The 16,035-nt window shown below is 47.6% G+C and overlaps 11 non-coding genes across 11 annotated transcripts; all 11 read right to left on the bottom strand.

The window, feature by feature from the left end:
- Positions 1–731: 731 nt before the first annotated feature.
- On the bottom strand, positions 732–922 carry LOC142726779 (U2 spliceosomal RNA). The gene has a single exon (XR_012877028.1). It is a non-coding gene; the product is annotated as a U2 spliceosomal RNA (small nuclear RNA).
- A 1,284-nt stretch (positions 923–2,206) lies between these two features.
- LOC142726803 (U2 spliceosomal RNA) lies at positions 2,207–2,397 on the bottom strand. The gene has a single exon (XR_012877050.1). It is a non-coding gene; the product is annotated as a U2 spliceosomal RNA (small nuclear RNA).
- Positions 2,398–3,685: 1,288 nt separating this feature from the next.
- On the bottom strand, positions 3,686–3,876 carry LOC142726778 (U2 spliceosomal RNA). Its single transcript, XR_012877027.1, has one exon. It is a non-coding gene; the product is annotated as a U2 spliceosomal RNA (small nuclear RNA).
- A 1,312-nt stretch (positions 3,877–5,188) lies between these two features.
- On the bottom strand, positions 5,189–5,379 carry LOC142726776 (U2 spliceosomal RNA). The gene has a single exon (XR_012877026.1). It is a non-coding gene; the product is annotated as a U2 spliceosomal RNA (small nuclear RNA).
- Positions 5,380–6,691: 1,312 nt separating this feature from the next.
- LOC142726802 (U2 spliceosomal RNA) lies at positions 6,692–6,882 on the bottom strand. The gene has a single exon (XR_012877049.1). It is a non-coding gene; the product is annotated as a U2 spliceosomal RNA (small nuclear RNA).
- Positions 6,883–8,174: 1,292 nt separating this feature from the next.
- On the bottom strand, positions 8,175–8,365 carry LOC142726775 (U2 spliceosomal RNA). The gene has a single exon (XR_012877025.1). It is a non-coding gene; the product is annotated as a U2 spliceosomal RNA (small nuclear RNA).
- A 1,300-nt stretch (positions 8,366–9,665) lies between these two features.
- Positions 9,666–9,856, bottom strand: LOC142726774 (U2 spliceosomal RNA). The gene has a single exon (XR_012877024.1). It is a non-coding gene; the product is annotated as a U2 spliceosomal RNA (small nuclear RNA).
- Positions 9,857–11,141: 1,285 nt separating this feature from the next.
- Positions 11,142–11,332, bottom strand: LOC142726773 (U2 spliceosomal RNA). The gene has a single exon (XR_012877023.1). It is a non-coding gene; the product is annotated as a U2 spliceosomal RNA (small nuclear RNA).
- A 1,292-nt stretch (positions 11,333–12,624) lies between these two features.
- LOC142726772 (U2 spliceosomal RNA) lies at positions 12,625–12,815 on the bottom strand. The gene has a single exon (XR_012877022.1). It is a non-coding gene; the product is annotated as a U2 spliceosomal RNA (small nuclear RNA).
- Positions 12,816–14,111: 1,296 nt separating this feature from the next.
- On the bottom strand, positions 14,112–14,302 carry LOC142726771 (U2 spliceosomal RNA). The gene has a single exon (XR_012877021.1). It is a non-coding gene; the product is annotated as a U2 spliceosomal RNA (small nuclear RNA).
- Positions 14,303–15,586: 1,284 nt separating this feature from the next.
- Positions 15,587–15,777, bottom strand: LOC142726770 (U2 spliceosomal RNA). The gene has a single exon (XR_012877020.1). It is a non-coding gene; the product is annotated as a U2 spliceosomal RNA (small nuclear RNA).
- Positions 15,778–16,035: the final 258 nt, after the last annotated feature.

Here is a 16,035-nt window from a genome sequence, read left to right as displayed (position 1 = left end):
CCAGGAGGCCACAAGAGGGAGACAAGGGACTGCAAAATGGAAAATAGGCATCCACCAACTTTACAGACAACTTCTCCTTGCTCCTACAACCTCCATCCTTGCACAGTTTGTTATTCTTCTAGGTAACATAGTAACAAATCCAAATTGCTGCTCTCTTTGTAGGCAAGCAAGGCTTTGTTGCAACTGCAATTCTTACTTCTTCTTGAAATGTAGGGACGACAGTACATTCCATCACATCCATCTAGTGTACACAGGTAGGTCCATTGTGGCGGGCAGGCGAGCGGGCGGGCTGCTTTATTGGCTGTTTGCTGTTCCCCTACTCCACTCCACTATTTGACTGTTGTGCTGCATCAATCAATCAATCAATCAATCAATCAATCAATCAATCAATCAATCAATCAATCAATCAATCAATCAATCAATCAATCAATCAGTGGCTGGCTCAGGTGCAGCTCTTTAACTTACCTAAAAGGGAGGGCGGAGAGAAGACAAGGAAGGTGAATGAGGTGTTCCAATGTGAAATGCCGGAAACACAGAAACACAGACGACACACAACAAGAGGTGGCAATCTATTCATTAATTGCATTTAATCAATGAGCTCATTATCACTCATGCATTGTCCAACAGGTGTTGAAATAATGGGATTAAAAGGGGAGATCCCTTCAGAAAGACAGAAACAATAGCAAAGACAAAAAACACTTTTGGAATCTGCTTTTAGTCAACACATAAGGAAAGGGTGCACCGGTCCTGGAAATACTGCAATACCAGGTCAATGCGTGGAGTGGACAGAGCAAGCTCTATTTCCATCTCCCTGTTCTAAAAATCCATTTAATATATGGTCCCCAGATAGGGGACGTATCAGATATTAAACTGATAAGAACAGATACTACACTTGATCTTAGCCAAAAGGCCGAGAAGCGATAACCCGAACGGGCCGCGCGTTGCCCGAGCCTGCCCGATACTGCTGTTCAGCCCTTGCAGCGATTCAGCCTACTTCTAGGCAATTCCATGGGGCCCTGCAGGCTCACACACTCACAGCTACACGGGAGGTGAATAAAGGCCGGAGAGGAAGCCAGACAGGATTTGCTTCTTTTGCTTGCACCACAATGCAGTGCTGAAAGAGGAGGAATCTACATAAAAACGCCTTCCTGGCAACGCCCAAATGCCCTGCTGCCATGCAGATAAACACTGGCAGCGGCAGCAAGTGCATGCCCACAGCCACCCCTTGTTCCTTCACACCTTGTATCAGCTGTAATCCAGTCCAGTCCAGTGCTGCCTGCTGAGCAGCACTGACCAACACTGCCTGGGCCCAGGCTTTTATCTCTGAGGCCCCATTATGATGTCAGAAAGCTGGCTCTGGAATCCTGAGGGCTCCACTATGACACGTGCAAAGTTCCGTCTGAACTTTATATAAGACGGTGAGGCTCAGTCAGTCACTCAGTGTTGCCTGAGAGGGCAACACTGCAACAGCCGGCCGCCAGGCTGTCTTTTTTTTGCACAGCTAGTTGCCTCCAGGAGGCCACAAGAGGGAGACAAGGGACTGCAAAATGGAAAATAGGCATCCACCAACTTTACAGACAACTTCTCCTTGCTCCTACAACCTCCATCCTTGCACAGTTTGTTATTCTTCTAGGTAACATAGTAACAAATCCAAATTGCTGCTCTCTTTGTAGGCAAGCAAGGCTTTGTTGCAACTGCAATTCTTACTTCTTCTTGAAATGTAGGGACGACAGTACATTCCATCACATCCATCTAGTGTACACAGGTAGGTCCATTGTGGCGGGCAGGCGAGCGGGCGGGCTGCTTTATTGGCTGTTTGCTGTTCCCCTACTCCACTCCACTATTTGACTGTTGTGCTGCATCAATCAATCAATCAATCAATCAATCAATCAATCAATCAATCAATCAGTGGCTGGCTCAGGTGCAGCTCTTTAACTTACCTAAAAGGGAGGGCGGAGAGAAGACAAGGAAGGTGAATGAGGTGTTCCAATGTGAAATGCCGGAAACACAGAAACACAGACGACACACAACAAGAGGTGGCAATCTATTCATTAATTGCATTTAATCAATGAGCTCATTATCACTCATGCATTGTCCAACAGGTGTTGAAATAATGGGATTAAAAGGGGAGATCCCTTCAGAAAGACAGAAACAATAGCAAAGACAAAAAACACTTTTGGAATCTGCTTTTAGTCAACACATAAGGAAAGGGTGCACCGGTCCTGGAAATACTGCAATGCCAGGTCAATGCGTGGAGTGGACAGAGCAAGCTCTATTTCCATCTCCCTGTTCTAAAAATCCATTTAATATATGGTCCCCAGATAGGGGACGTATCAGATATTAAACTGATAAGAACAGATACTACACTTGATCTTAGCCAAAAGGCCGAGAAGCGATAACCCGAACGGGCCGCGCGTTGCCCGAGCCTGCCCGATACTGCTGTTCAGCCCTTGCAGCGATTCAGCCTACTTCTAGGCAATTCCATGGGGCCCTGCAGGCTCACACACTCACAGCTACACGGGAGGTGAATAAAGGCCGGAGAGGAAGCCAGACAGGATTTGCTTCTTTTGCTTGCACCACAATGCAGTGCTGAAAGAGGAGGAATCTACATAAAAACGCCTTCCTGGCAACGCCCAAATGCCCTGCTGCCATGCAGATAAACACTGGCAGCGGCAGCAAGTGCATGCCCACAGCCACCCCTTGTTCCTTCACACCTTGTATCAGCTGTAATCCAGTCCAGTCCAGTGCTGCCTGCTGAGCAGCACTGACCAACACTGCCTGGGCCCAGGCTTTTATCTCTGAGGCCCCATTATGATGTCAGAAAGCTGGCTCTGGAATCCTGAGGGCTCCACTATGACACGTGCAAAGTTCCGTCTGAACTTTATATAAGACGGTGAGGCTCAGTCAGTCACTCAGTGTTGCCTGAGAGGGCAACACTGCAACAGCCGGCCGCCAGGCTGTCTTTTTTTTGCACAGCTAGTTGCCTCCAGGAGGCCACAAGAGGGAGACAAGGGACTGCAAAATGGAAAATAGGCATCCACCAACTTTACAGACAACTTCTCCTTGCTCCTACAACCTCCATCCTTGCACAGTTTGTTATTCTTCTAGGTAACATAGTAACAAATCCAAATTGCTGCTCTCTTTGTAGGCAAGCAAGGCTTTGTTGCAACTGCAATTCTTACTTCTTCTTGAAATGTAGGGACGACAGTACATTCCATCACATCCATCTAGTGTACACAGGTAGGTCCATTGTGGCGGGCAGGCGAGCGGGCGGGCTGCTTTATTGGCTGTTTGCTGTTCCCCTACTCCACTCCACTATTTGACTGTTGTGCTGCATCAATCAATCAATCAATCAATCAATCAATCAATCAATCAATCAATCAATCAGTGGCTGGCTCAGGTGCAGCTCTTTAACTTACCTAAAAGGGAGGGCGGAGAGAAGACAAGGAAGGTGAATGAGGTGTTCCAATGTGAAATGCCGGAAACACAGAAACACAGACGACACACAACAAGAGGTGGCAATCTATTCATTAATTGCATTTAATCAATGAGCTCATTATCACTCATGCATTGTCCAACAGGTGTTGAAATAATGGGATTAAAAGGGGAGATCCCTTCAGAAAGACAGAAACAATAGCAAAGACAAAAAACACTTTTGGAATCTGCTTTTAGTCAACACATAAGGAAAGGGTGCACCGGTCCTGGAAATACTGCAATACCAGGTCAATGCGTGGAGTGGACAGAGCAAGCTCTATTTCCATCTCCCTGTTCTAAAAATCCATTTAATATATGGTCCCCAGATAGGGGACGTATCAGATATTAAACTGATAAGAACAGATACTACACTTGATCTTAGCCAAAAGGCCGAGAAGCGATAACCCGAACGGGCCGCGCGTTGCCCGAGCCTGCCCGATACTGCTGTTCAGCCCTTGCAGCGATTCAGCCTACTTCTAGGCAATTCCATGGGGCCCTGCAGGCTCACACACTCACAGCTACACGGGAGGTGAATAAAGGCCGGAGAGGAAGCCAGACAGGATTTGCTTCTTTTGCTTGCACCACAATGCAGTGCTGAAAGAGGAGGAATCTACATAAAAACGCCTTCCTGGCAACGCCCAAATGCCCTGCTGCCATGCAGATAAACACTGGCAGCGGCAGCAAGTGCATGCCCACAGCCACCCCTTGTTCCTTCACACCTTGTATCAGCTGTAATCCAGTCCAGTCCAGTGCTGCCTGCTGAGCAGCACTGACCAACACTGCCTGGGCCCAGGCTTTTATCTCTGAGGCCCCATTATGATGTCAGAAAGCTGGCTCTGGAATCCTGAGGGCTCCACTATGACACGTGCAAAGTTCCGTCTGAACTTTATATAAGACGGTGAGGCTCAGTCAGTCACTCAGTGTTGCCTGAGAGGGCAACACTGCAACAGCCGGCCGCCAGGCTGTCTTTTTTTTGCACAGCTAGTTGCCTCCAGGAGGCCACAAGAGGGAGACAAGGGACTGCAAAATGGAAAATAGGCATCCACCAACTTTACAGACAACTTCTCCTTGCTCCTACAACCTCCATCCTTGCACAGTTTGTTATTCTTCTAGGTAACATAGTAACAAATCCAAATTGCTGCTCTCTTTGTAGGCAAGCAAGGCTTTGTTGCAACTGCAATTCTTACTTCTTCTTGAAATGTAGGGACGACAGTACATTCCATCACATCCATCTAGTGTACACAGGTAGGTCCATTGTGGCGGGCAGGCGAGCGGGCGGGCTGCTTTATTGGCTGTTTGCTGTTCCCCTACTCCACTCCACTATTTGACTGTTGTGCTGCATCAATCAATCAATCAATCAATCAATCAATCAATCAATCAATCAATCAATCAATCAATCAATCAATCAATCAATCAGTGGCTGGCTCAGGTGCAGCTCTTTAACTTACCTAAAAGGGAGGGCGGAGAGAAGACAAGGAAGGTGAATGAGGTGTTCCAATGTGAAATGCCGGAAACACAGAAACACAGACGACACACAACAAGAGGTGGCAATCTATTCATTAATTGCATTTAATCAATGAGCTCATTATCACTCATGCATTGTCCAACAGGTGTTGAAATAATGGGATTAAAAGGGGAGATCCCTTCAGAAAGACAGAAACAATAGCAAAGACAAAAAACACTTTTGGAATCTGCTTTTAGTCAACACATAAGGAAAGGGTGCACCGGTCCTGGAAATACTGCAATACCAGGTCAATGCGTGGAGTGGACAGAGCAAGCTCTATTTCCATCTCCCTGTTCTAAAAATCCATTTAATATATGGTCCCCAGATAGGGGACGTATCAGATATTAAACTGATAAGAACAGATACTACACTTGATCTTAGCCAAAAGGCCGAGAAGCGATAACCCGAACGGGCCGCGCGTTGCCCGAGCCTGCCCGATACTGCTGTTCAGCCCTTGCAGCGATTCAGCCTACTTCTAGGCAATTCCATGGGGCCCTGCAGGCTCACACACTCACAGCTACACGGGAGGTGAATAAAGGCCGGAGAGGAAGCCAGACAGGATTTGCTTCTTTTGCTTGCACCACAATGCAGTGCTGAAAGAGGAGGAATCTACATAAAAACGCCTTCCTGGCAACGCCCAAATGCCCTGCTGCCATGCAGATAAACACTGGCAGCGGCAGCAAGTGCATGCCCACAGCCACCCCTTGTTCCTTCACACCTTGTATCAGCTGTAATCCAGTCCAGTCCAGTGCTGCCTGCTGAGCAGCACTGACCAACACTGCCTGGGCCCAGGCTTTTATCTCTGAGGCCCCATTATGATGTCAGAAAGCTGGCTCTGGAATCCTGAGGGCTCCACTATGACACGTGCAAAGTTCCGTCTGAACTTTATATAAGACGGTGAGGCTCAGTCAGTCACTCAGTGTTGCCTGAGAGGGCAACACTGCAACAGCCGGCCGCCAGGCTGTCTTTTTTTTGCACAGCTAGTTGCCTCCAGGAGGCCACAAGAGGGAGACAAGGGACTGCAAAATGGAAAATAGGCATCCACCAACTTTACAGACAACTTCTCCTTGCTCCTACAACCTCCATCCTTGCACAGTTTGTTATTCTTCTAGGTAACATAGTAACAAATCCAAATTGCTGCTCTCTTTGTAGGCAAGCAAGGCTTTGTTGCAACTGCAATTCTTACTTCTTCTTGAAATGTAGGGACGACAGTACATTCCATCACATCCATCTAGTGTACACAGGTAGGTCCATTGTGGCGGGCAGGCGAGCGGGCGGGCTGCTTTATTGGCTGTTTGCTGTTCCCCTACTCCACTCCACTATTTGACTGTTGTGCTGCATCAATCAATCAATCAATCAATCAATCAATCAATCAATCAATCAATCAATCAATCAATCAATCAATCAATCAATCAGTGGCTGGCTCAGGTGCAGCTCTTTAACTTACCTAAAAGGGAGGGCGGAGAGAAGACAAGGAAGGTGAATGAGGTGTTCCAATGTGAAATGCCGGAAACACAGAAACACAGACGACACACAACAAGAGGTGGCAATCTATTCATTAATTGCATTTAATCAATGAGCTCATTATCACTCATGCATTGTCCAACAGGTGTTGAAATAATGGGATTAAAAGGGGAGATCCCTTCAGAAAGACAGAAACAATAGCAAAGACAAAAAACACTTTTGGAATCTGCTTTTAGTCAACACATAAGGAAAGGGTGCACCGGTCCTGGAAATACTGCAATGCCAGGTCAATGCGTGGAGTGGACAGAGCAAGCTCTATTTCCATCTCCCTGTTCTAAAAATCCATTTAATATATGGTCCCCAGATAGGGGACGTATCAGATATTAAACTGATAAGAACAGATACTACACTTGATCTTAGCCAAAAGGCCGAGAAGCGATAACCCGAACGGGCCGCGCGTTGCCCGAGCCTGCCCGATACTGCTGTTCAGCCCTTGCAGCGATTCAGCCTACTTCTAGGCAATTCCATGGGGCCCTGCAGGCTCACACACTCACAGCTACACGGGAGGTGAATAAAGGCCGGAGAGGAAGCCAGACAGGATTTGCTTCTTTTGCTTGCACCACAATGCAGTGCTGAAAGAGGAGGAATCTACATAAAAACGCCTTCCTGGCAACGCCCAAATGCCCTGCTGCCATGCAGATAAACACTGGCAGCGGCAGCAAGTGCATGCCCACAGCCACCCCTTGTTCCTTCACACCTTGTATCAGCTGTAATCCAGTCCAGTCCAGTGCTGCCTGCTGAGCAGCACTGACCAACACTGCCTGGGCCCAGGCTTTTATCTCTGAGGCCCCATTATGATGTCAGAAAGCTGGCTCTGGAATCCTGAGGGCTCCACTATGACACGTGCAAAGTTCCGTCTGAACTTTATATAAGACGGTGAGGCTCAGTCAGTCACTCAGTGTTGCCTGAGAGGGCAACACTGCAACAGCCGGCCGCCAGGCTGTCTTTTTTTTGCACAGCTAGTTGCCTCCAGGAGGCCACAAGAGGGAGACAAGGGACTGCAAAATGGAAAATAGGCATCCACCAACTTTACAGACAACTTCTCCTTGCTCCTACAACCTCCATCCTTGCACAGTTTGTTATTCTTCTAGGTAACATAGTAACAAATCCAAATTGCTGCTCTCTTTGTAGGCAAGCAAGGCTTTGTTGCAACTGCAATTCTTACTTCTTCTTGAAATGTAGGGACGACAGTACATTCCATCACATCCATCTAGTGTACACAGGTAGGTCCATTGTGGCGGGCAGGCGAGCGGGCGGGCTGCTTTATTGGCTGTTTGCTGTTCCCCTACTCCACTCCACTATTTGACTGTTGTGCTGCATCAATCAATCAATCAATCAATCAATCAATCAATCAATCAATCAATCAATCAATCAGTGGCTGGCTCAGGTGCAGCTCTTTAACTTACCTAAAAGGGAGGGCGGAGAGAAGACAAGGAAGGTGAATGAGGTGTTCCAATGTGAAATGCCGGAAACACAGAAACACAGACGACACACAACAAGAGGTGGCAATCTATTCATTAATTGCATTTAATCAATGAGCTCATTATCACTCATGCATTGTCCAACAGGTGTTGAAATAATGGGATTAAAAGGGGAGATCCCTTCAGAAAGACAGAAACAATAGCAAAGACAAAAAACACTTTTGGAATCTGCTTTTAGTCAACACATAAGGAAAGGGTGCACCGGTCCTGGAAATACTGCAATACCAGGTCAATGCGTGGAGTGGACAGAGCAAGCTCTATTTCCATCTCCCTGTTCTAAAAATCCATTTAATATATGGTCCCCAGATAGGGGACGTATCAGATATTAAACTGATAAGAACAGATACTACACTTGATCTTAGCCAAAAGGCCGAGAAGCGATAACCCGAACGGGCCGCGCGTTGCCCGAGCCTGCCCGGTACTGCTGTTCAGCCCTTGCAGCGATTCAGCCTACTTCTAGGCAATTCCATGGGGCCCTGCAGGCTCACACACTCACAGCTACACGGGAGGTGAATAAAGGCCGGAGAGGAAGCCAGACAGGATTTGCTTCTTTTGCTTGCACCACAATGCAGTGCTGAAAGAGGAGGAATCTACATAAAAACGCCTTCCTGGCAACGCCCAAATGCCCTGCTGCCATGCAGATAAACACTGGCAGCGGCAGCAAGTGCATGCCCACAGCCACCCCTTGTTCCTTCACACCTTGTATCAGCTGTAATCCAGTCCAGTCCAGTGCTGCCTGCTGAGCAGCACTGACCAACACTGCCTGGGCCCAGGCTTTTATCTCTGAGGCCCCATTATGATGTCAGAAAGCTGGCTCTGGAATCCTGAGGGCTCCACTATGACACGTGCAAAGTTCCGTCTGAACTTTATATAAGACGGTGAGGCTCAGTCAGTCACTCAGTGTTGCCTGAGAGGGCAACACTGCAACAGCCGGCCGCCAGGCTGTCTTTTTTTTGCACAGCTAGTTGCCTCCAGGAGGCCACAAGAGGGAGACAAGGGACTGCAAAATGGAAAATAGGCATCCACCAACTTTACAGACAACTTCTCCTTGCTCCTACAACCTCCATCCTTGCACAGTTTGTTATTCTTCTAGGTAACATAGTAACAAATCCAAATTGCTGCTCTCTTTGTAGGCAAGCAAGGCTTTGTTGCAACTGCAATTCTTACTTCTTCTTGAAATGTAGGGACGACAGTACATTCCATCACATCCATCTAGTGTACACAGGTAGGTCCATTGTGGCGGGCAGGCGAGCGGGCGGGCTGCTTTATTGGCTGTTTGCTGTTCCCCTACTCCACTCCACTATTTGACTGTTGTGCTGCATCAATCAATCAATCAATCAATCAATCAATCAATCAATCAATCAATCAATCAATCAATCAATCAGTGGCTGGCTCAGGTGCAGCTCTTTAACTTACCTAAAAGGGAGGGCGGAGAGAAGACAAGGAAGGTGAATGAGGTGTTCCAATGTGAAATGCCGGAAACACAGAAACACAGACGACACACAACAAGAGGTGGCAATCTATTCATTAATTGCATTTAATCAATGAGCTCATTATCACTCATGCATTGTCCAACAGGTGTTGAAATAATGGGATTAAAAGGGGAGATCCCTTCAGAAAGACAGAAACAATAGCAAAGACAAAAAACACTTTTGGAATCTGCTTTTAGTCAACACATAAGGAAAGGGTGCACCGGTCCTGGAAATACTGCAATACCAGGTCAATGCGTGGAGTGGACAGAGCAAGCTCTATTTCCATCTCCCTGTTCTAAAAATCCATTTAATATATGGTCCCCAGATAGGGGACGTATCAGATATTAAACTGATAAGAACAGATACTACACTTGATCTTAGCCAAAAGGCCGAGAAGCGATAACCCGAACGGGCCGCGCGTTGCCCGAGCCTGCCCGGTACTGCTGTTCAGCCCTTGCAGCGATTCAGCCTACTTCTAGGCAATTCCATGGGGCCCTGCAGGCTCACACACTCACAGCTACACGGGAGGTGAATAAAGGCCGGAGAGGAAGCCAGACAGGATTTGCTTCTTTTGCTTGCACCACAATGCAGTGCTGAAAGAGGAGGAATCTACATAAAAACGCCTTCCTGGCAACGCCCAAATGCCCTGCTGCCATGCAGATAAACACTGGCAGCGGCAGCAAGTGCATGCCCACAGCCACCCCTTGTTCCTTCACACCTTGTATCAGCTGTAATCCAGTCCAGTCCAGTGCTGCCTGCTGAGCAGCACTGACCAACACTGCCTGGGCCCAGGCTTTTATCTCTGAGGCCCCATTATGATGTCAGAAAGCTGGCTCTGGAATCCTGAGGGCTCCACTATGACACGTGCAAAGTTCCGTCTGAACTTTATATAAGACGGTGAGGCTCAGTCAGTCACTCAGTGTTGCCTGAGAGGGCAACACTGCAACAGCCGGCCGCCAGGCTGTCTTTTTTTTTGCACAGCTAGTTGCCTCCAGGAGGCCACAAGAGGGAGACAAGGGACTGCAAAATGGAAAATAGGCATCCACCAACTTTACAGACAACTTCTCCTTGCTCCTACAACCTCCATCCTTGCACAGTTTGTTATTCTTCTAGGTAACATAGTAACAAATCCAAATTGCTGCTCTCTTTGTAGGCAAGCAAGGCTTTGTTGCAACTGCAATTCTTACTTCTTCTTGAAATGTAGGGACGACGGTACATTCCATCACATCCATCTAGTGTACACAGGTAGGTCCATTGTGGCGGGCAGGCGAGCGGGCGGGCTGCTTTATTGGCTGTTTGCTGTTCCCCTACTCCACTCCACTATTTGACTGTTGTGCTGCATCAATCAATCAATCAATCAATCAATCAATCAATCAATCAATCAATCAGTGGCTGGCTCAGGTGCAGCTCTTTAACTTACCTAAAAGGGAGGGCGGAGAGAAGACAAGGAAGGTGAATGAGGTGTTCCAATGTGAAATGCCGGAAACACAGAAACACAGACGACACACAACAAGAGGTGGCAATCTATTCATTAATTGCATTTAATCAATGAGCTCATTATCACTCATGCATTGTCCAACAGGTGTTGAAATAATGGGATTAAAAGGGGAGATCCCTTCAGAAAGACAGAAACAATAGCAAAGACAAAAAACACTTTTGGAATCTGCTTTTAGTCAACACATAAGGAAAGGGTGCACCGGTCCTGGAAATACTGCAATACCAGGTCAATGCGTGGAGTGGACAGAGCAAGCTCTATTTCCATCTCCCTGTTCTAAAAATCCATTTAATATATGGTCCCCAGATAGGGGACGTATCAGATATTAAACTGATAAGAACAGATACTACACTTGATCTTAGCCAAAAGGCCGAGAAGCGATAACCCGAACGGGCCGCGCGTTGCCCGAGCCTGCCCGATACTGCTGTTCAGCCCTTGCAGCGATTCAGCCTACTTCTAGGCAATTCCATGGGGCCCTGCAGGCTCACACACTCACAGCTACACGGGAGGTGAATAAAGGCCGGAGAGGAAGCCAGACAGGATTTGCTTCTTTTGCTTGCACCACAATGCAGTGCTGAAAGAGGAGGAATCTACATAAAAACGCCTTCCTGGCAACGCCAAAATGCCCTGCTGCCATGCAGATAAACACTGGCAGCGGCAGCAAGTGCATGCCCACAGCCACCCCTTGTTCCTTCACACCTTGTATCAGCTGTAATCCAGTCCAGTCCAGTGCTGCCTGCTGAGCAGCACTGACCAACACTGCCTGGGCCCAGGCTTTTATCTCTGAGGCCCCATTATGATGTCAGAAAGCTGGCTCTGGAATCCTGAGGGCTCCACTATGACACGTGCAAAGTTCCGTCTGAACTTTATATAAGACGGTGAGGCTCAGTCAGTCACTCAGTGTTGCCTGAGAGGGCAACACTGCAACAGCCGGCCGCCAGGCTGTCTTTTTTTTGCACAGCTAGTTGCCTCCAGGAGGCCACAAGAGGGAGACAAGGGACTGCAAAATGGAAAATAGGCATCCACCAACTTTACAGACAACTTCTCCTTGCTCCTACAACCTCCATCCTTGCACAGTTTGTTATTCTTCTAGGTAACATAGTAACAAATCCAAATTGCTGCTCTCTTTGTAGGCAAGCAAGGCTTTGTTGCAACTGCAATTCTTACTTCTTCTTGAAATGTAGGGACGACAGTACATTCCATCACATCCATCTAGTGTACACAGGTAGGTCCATTGTGGCGGGCAGGCGAGCGGGCGGGCTGCTTTATTGGCTGTTTGCTGTTCCCCTACTCCACTCCACTATTTGACTGTTGTGCTGCATCAATCAATCAATCAATCAATCAATCAATCAATCAATCAATCAATCAATCAATCAGTGGCTGGCTCAGGTGCAGCTCTTTAACTTACCTAAAAGGGAGGGCGGAGAGAAGACAAGGAAGGTGAATGAGGTGTTCCAATGTGAAATGCCGGAAACACAGAAACACAGACGACACACAACAAGAGGTGGCAATCTATTCATTAATTGCATTTAATCAATGAGCTCATTATCACTCATGCATTGTCCAACAGGTGTTGAAATAATGGGATTAAAAGGGGAGATCCCTTCAGAAAGACAGAAACAATAGCAAAGACAAAAAACACTTTTGGAATCTGCTTTTAGTCAACACATAAGGAAAGGGTGCACCGGTCCTGGAAATACTGCAATACCAGGTCAATGCGTGGAGTGGACAGAGCAAGCTCTATTTCCATCTCCCTGTTCTAAAAATCCATTTAATATATGGTCCCCAGATAGGGGACGTATCAGATATTAAACTGATAAGAACAGATACTACACTTGATCTTAGCCAAAAGGCCGAGAAGCGATAACCCGAACGGGCCGCGCGTTGCCCGAGCCTGCCCGATACTGCTGTTCAGCCCTTGCAGCGATTCAGCCTACTTCTAGGCAATTCCATGGGGCCCTGCAGGCTCACACACTCACAGCTACACGGGAGGTGAATAAAGGCCGGAGAGGAAGCCAGACAGGATTTGCTTCTTTTGCTTGCACCACAATGCAGTGCTGAAAGAGGAGGAATCTACATAAAAACGCCTTCCTGGCAACGCCCAAATGCCCTGCTGCCATGCAGATAAACACTGGCAGCGGCAGCAAGTGCATGCCCACAGCCACCCCTTGTTCCTTCACACCTTGTATCAGCTGTAATCCAGTCCAGTCCAGTGCTGCCTGCTGAGCAGCACTGACCAACACTGCCTGGGCCCAGGCTTTTATCTCTGAGGCCCCATTATGATGTCAGAAAGCTGGCTCTGGAATCCTGAGGGCTCCACTATGACACGTGCAAAGTTCCGTCTGAACTTTATATAAGACGGTGAGGCTCAGTCAGTCACTCAGTGTTGCCTGAGAGGGCAACACTGCAACAGCCGGCCGCCAGGCTGTCTTTTTTTTGCACAGCTAGTTGCCTCCAGGAGGCCACAAGAGGGAGACAAGGGACTGCAAAATGGAAAATAGGCATCCACCAACTTTACAGACAACTTCTCCTTGCTCCTACAACCTCCATCCTTGCACAGTTTGTTATTCTTCTAGGTAACATAGTAACAAATCCAAATTGCTGCTCTCTTTGTAGGCAAGCAAGGCTTTGTTGCAACTGCAATTCTTACTTCTTCTTGAAATGTAGGGACGACAGTACATTCCATCACATCCATCTAGTGTACACAGGTAGGTCCATTGTGGCGGGCAGGCGAGCGGGCGGGCTGCTTTATTGGCTGTTTGCTGTTCCCCTACTCCACTCCACTATTTGACTGTTGTGCTGCATCAATCAATCAATCAATCAATCAATCAATCAATCAATCAATCAATCAATCAATCAATCAGTGGCTGGCTCAGGTGCAGCTCTTTAACTTACCTAAAAGGGAGGGCGGAGAGAAGACAAGGAAGGTGAATGAGGTGTTCCAATGTGAAATGCCGGAAACACAGAAACACAGACGACACACAACAAGAGGTGGCAATCTATTCATTAATTGCATTTAATCAATGAGCTCATTATCACTCATGCATTGTCCAACAGGTGTTGAAATAATGGGATTAAAAGGGGAGATCCCTTCAGAAAGACAGAAACAATAGCAAAGACAAAAAACACTTTTGGAATCTGCTTTTAGTCAACACATAAGGAAAGGGTGCACCGGTCCTGGAAATACTGCAATACCAGGTCAATGCGTGGAGTGGACAGAGCAAGCTCTATTTCCATCTCCCTGTTCTAAAAATCCATTTAATATATGGTCCCCAGATAGGGGACGTATCAGATATTAAACTGATAAGAACAGATACTACACTTGATCTTAGCCAAAAGGCCGAGAAGCGATAACCCGAACGGGCCGCGCGTTGCCCGAGCCTGCCCGATACTGCTGTTCAGCCCTTGCAGCGATTCAGCCTACTTCTAGGCAATTCCATGGGGCCCTGCAGGCTCACACACTCACAGCTACACGGGAGGTGAATAAAGGCCGGAGAGGAAGCCAGACAGGATTTGCTTCTTTTGCTTGCACCACAATGCAGTGCTGAAAGAGGAGGAATCTACATAAAAACGCCTTCCTGGCAACGCCCAAATGCCCTGCTGCCATGCAGATAAACACTGGCAGCGGCAGCAAGTGCATGCCCACAGCCACCCCTTGTTCCTTCACACCTTGTATCAGCTGTAATCCAGTCCAGTCCAGTGCTGCCTGCTGAGCAGCACTGACTAACACTGCCTGGGCCCAGGCTTTTATCTCTGAGGCCCCATTATGATGTCAGAAAGCTGGCTCTGGAATCCTGAGGGCTCCACTATGACACGTGCAAAGTTCCGTCTGAACTTTATATAAGACGGTGAGGCTCAGTCAGTCACTCAGTGTTGCCTGAGAGGGCAACACTGCAACAGCCGGCCGCCAGGCTGTCTTTTTTTTGCACAGCTAGTTGCCTCCAGGAGGCCACAAGAGGGAGACAAGGGACTGCAAAATGGAAAATAGGCATCCACCAACTTTACAGACAACTTCTCCTTGCTCCTACAACCTCCATCCTTGCACAGTTTGTTATTCTTCTAGGTAACATAGTAACAAATCCAAATTGCTGCTCTCTTTGTAGGCAAGCAAGGCTTTGTTGCAACTGCAATTCTTACTTCTTCTTGAAATGTAGGGACGACAGTACATTCCATCACATCCATCTAGTGTACACAGGTAGGTCCATTGTGGCGGGCAGGCGAGCGGGCGGGCTGCTTTATTGGCTGTTTGCTGTTCCCCTACTCCACTCCACTATTTGACTGTTGTGCTGCATCAATCAATCAATCAATCAATCAATCAATCAATCAATCAATCAATCAGTGGCTGGCTCAGGTGCAGCTCTTTAACTTACCTAAAAGGGAGGGCGGAGAGAAGACAAGGAAGGTGAATGAGGTGTTCCAATGTGAAATGCCGGAAACACAGAAACACAGACGACACACAACAAGAGGTGGCAATCTATTCATTAATTGCATTTAATCAATGAGCTCATTATCACTCATGCATTGTCCAACAGGTGTTGAAATAATGGGATTAAAAGGGGAGATCCCTTCAGAAAGACAGAAACAATAGCAAAGACAAAAAACACTTTTGGAATCTGCTTTTAGTCAACACATAAGGAAAGGGTGCACCGGTCCTGGAAATACTGCAATACCAGGTCAATGCGTGGAGTGGACAGAGCAAGCTCTATTTCCATCTCCCTGTTCTAAAAATCCATTTAATATATGGTCCCCAGATAGGGGACGTATCAGATATTAAACTGATAAGAACAGATACTACACTTGATCTTAGCCAAAAGGCCGAGAAGCGATAACCCGAACGGGCCGCGCGTTGCCCGAGCCTGCCCGATACTGCTGTTCAGCCCTTGCAGCGATTCAGCCTACTTCTAGGCAATTCCATGGGGCCCTGCAGGCTCACACACTCACAGCTACACGGGAGGTGAATAAAGGCCGGAGAGGAAGCCAGACAGGATTTGCTTCTTTTGCTTGCACCACAATGCAGTGCTGAAAGAGGAGGAATCTACATAAAAACGCCTTCCTGGCAACGCCCAAATGCCCTGCTGCCATGCA

The sequence above is a fragment of the Rhinoderma darwinii genome, unplaced genomic scaffold (genome assembly GCF_050947455.1).
Source record: "Rhinoderma darwinii isolate aRhiDar2 unplaced genomic scaffold, aRhiDar2.hap1 Scaffold_631, whole genome shotgun sequence".
Classification (NCBI taxonomy): domain Eukaryota; kingdom Metazoa; phylum Chordata; class Amphibia; order Anura; family Rhinodermatidae; genus Rhinoderma; species Rhinoderma darwinii.
This window is presented reverse-complemented; position numbering and strand designations above follow the sequence as displayed.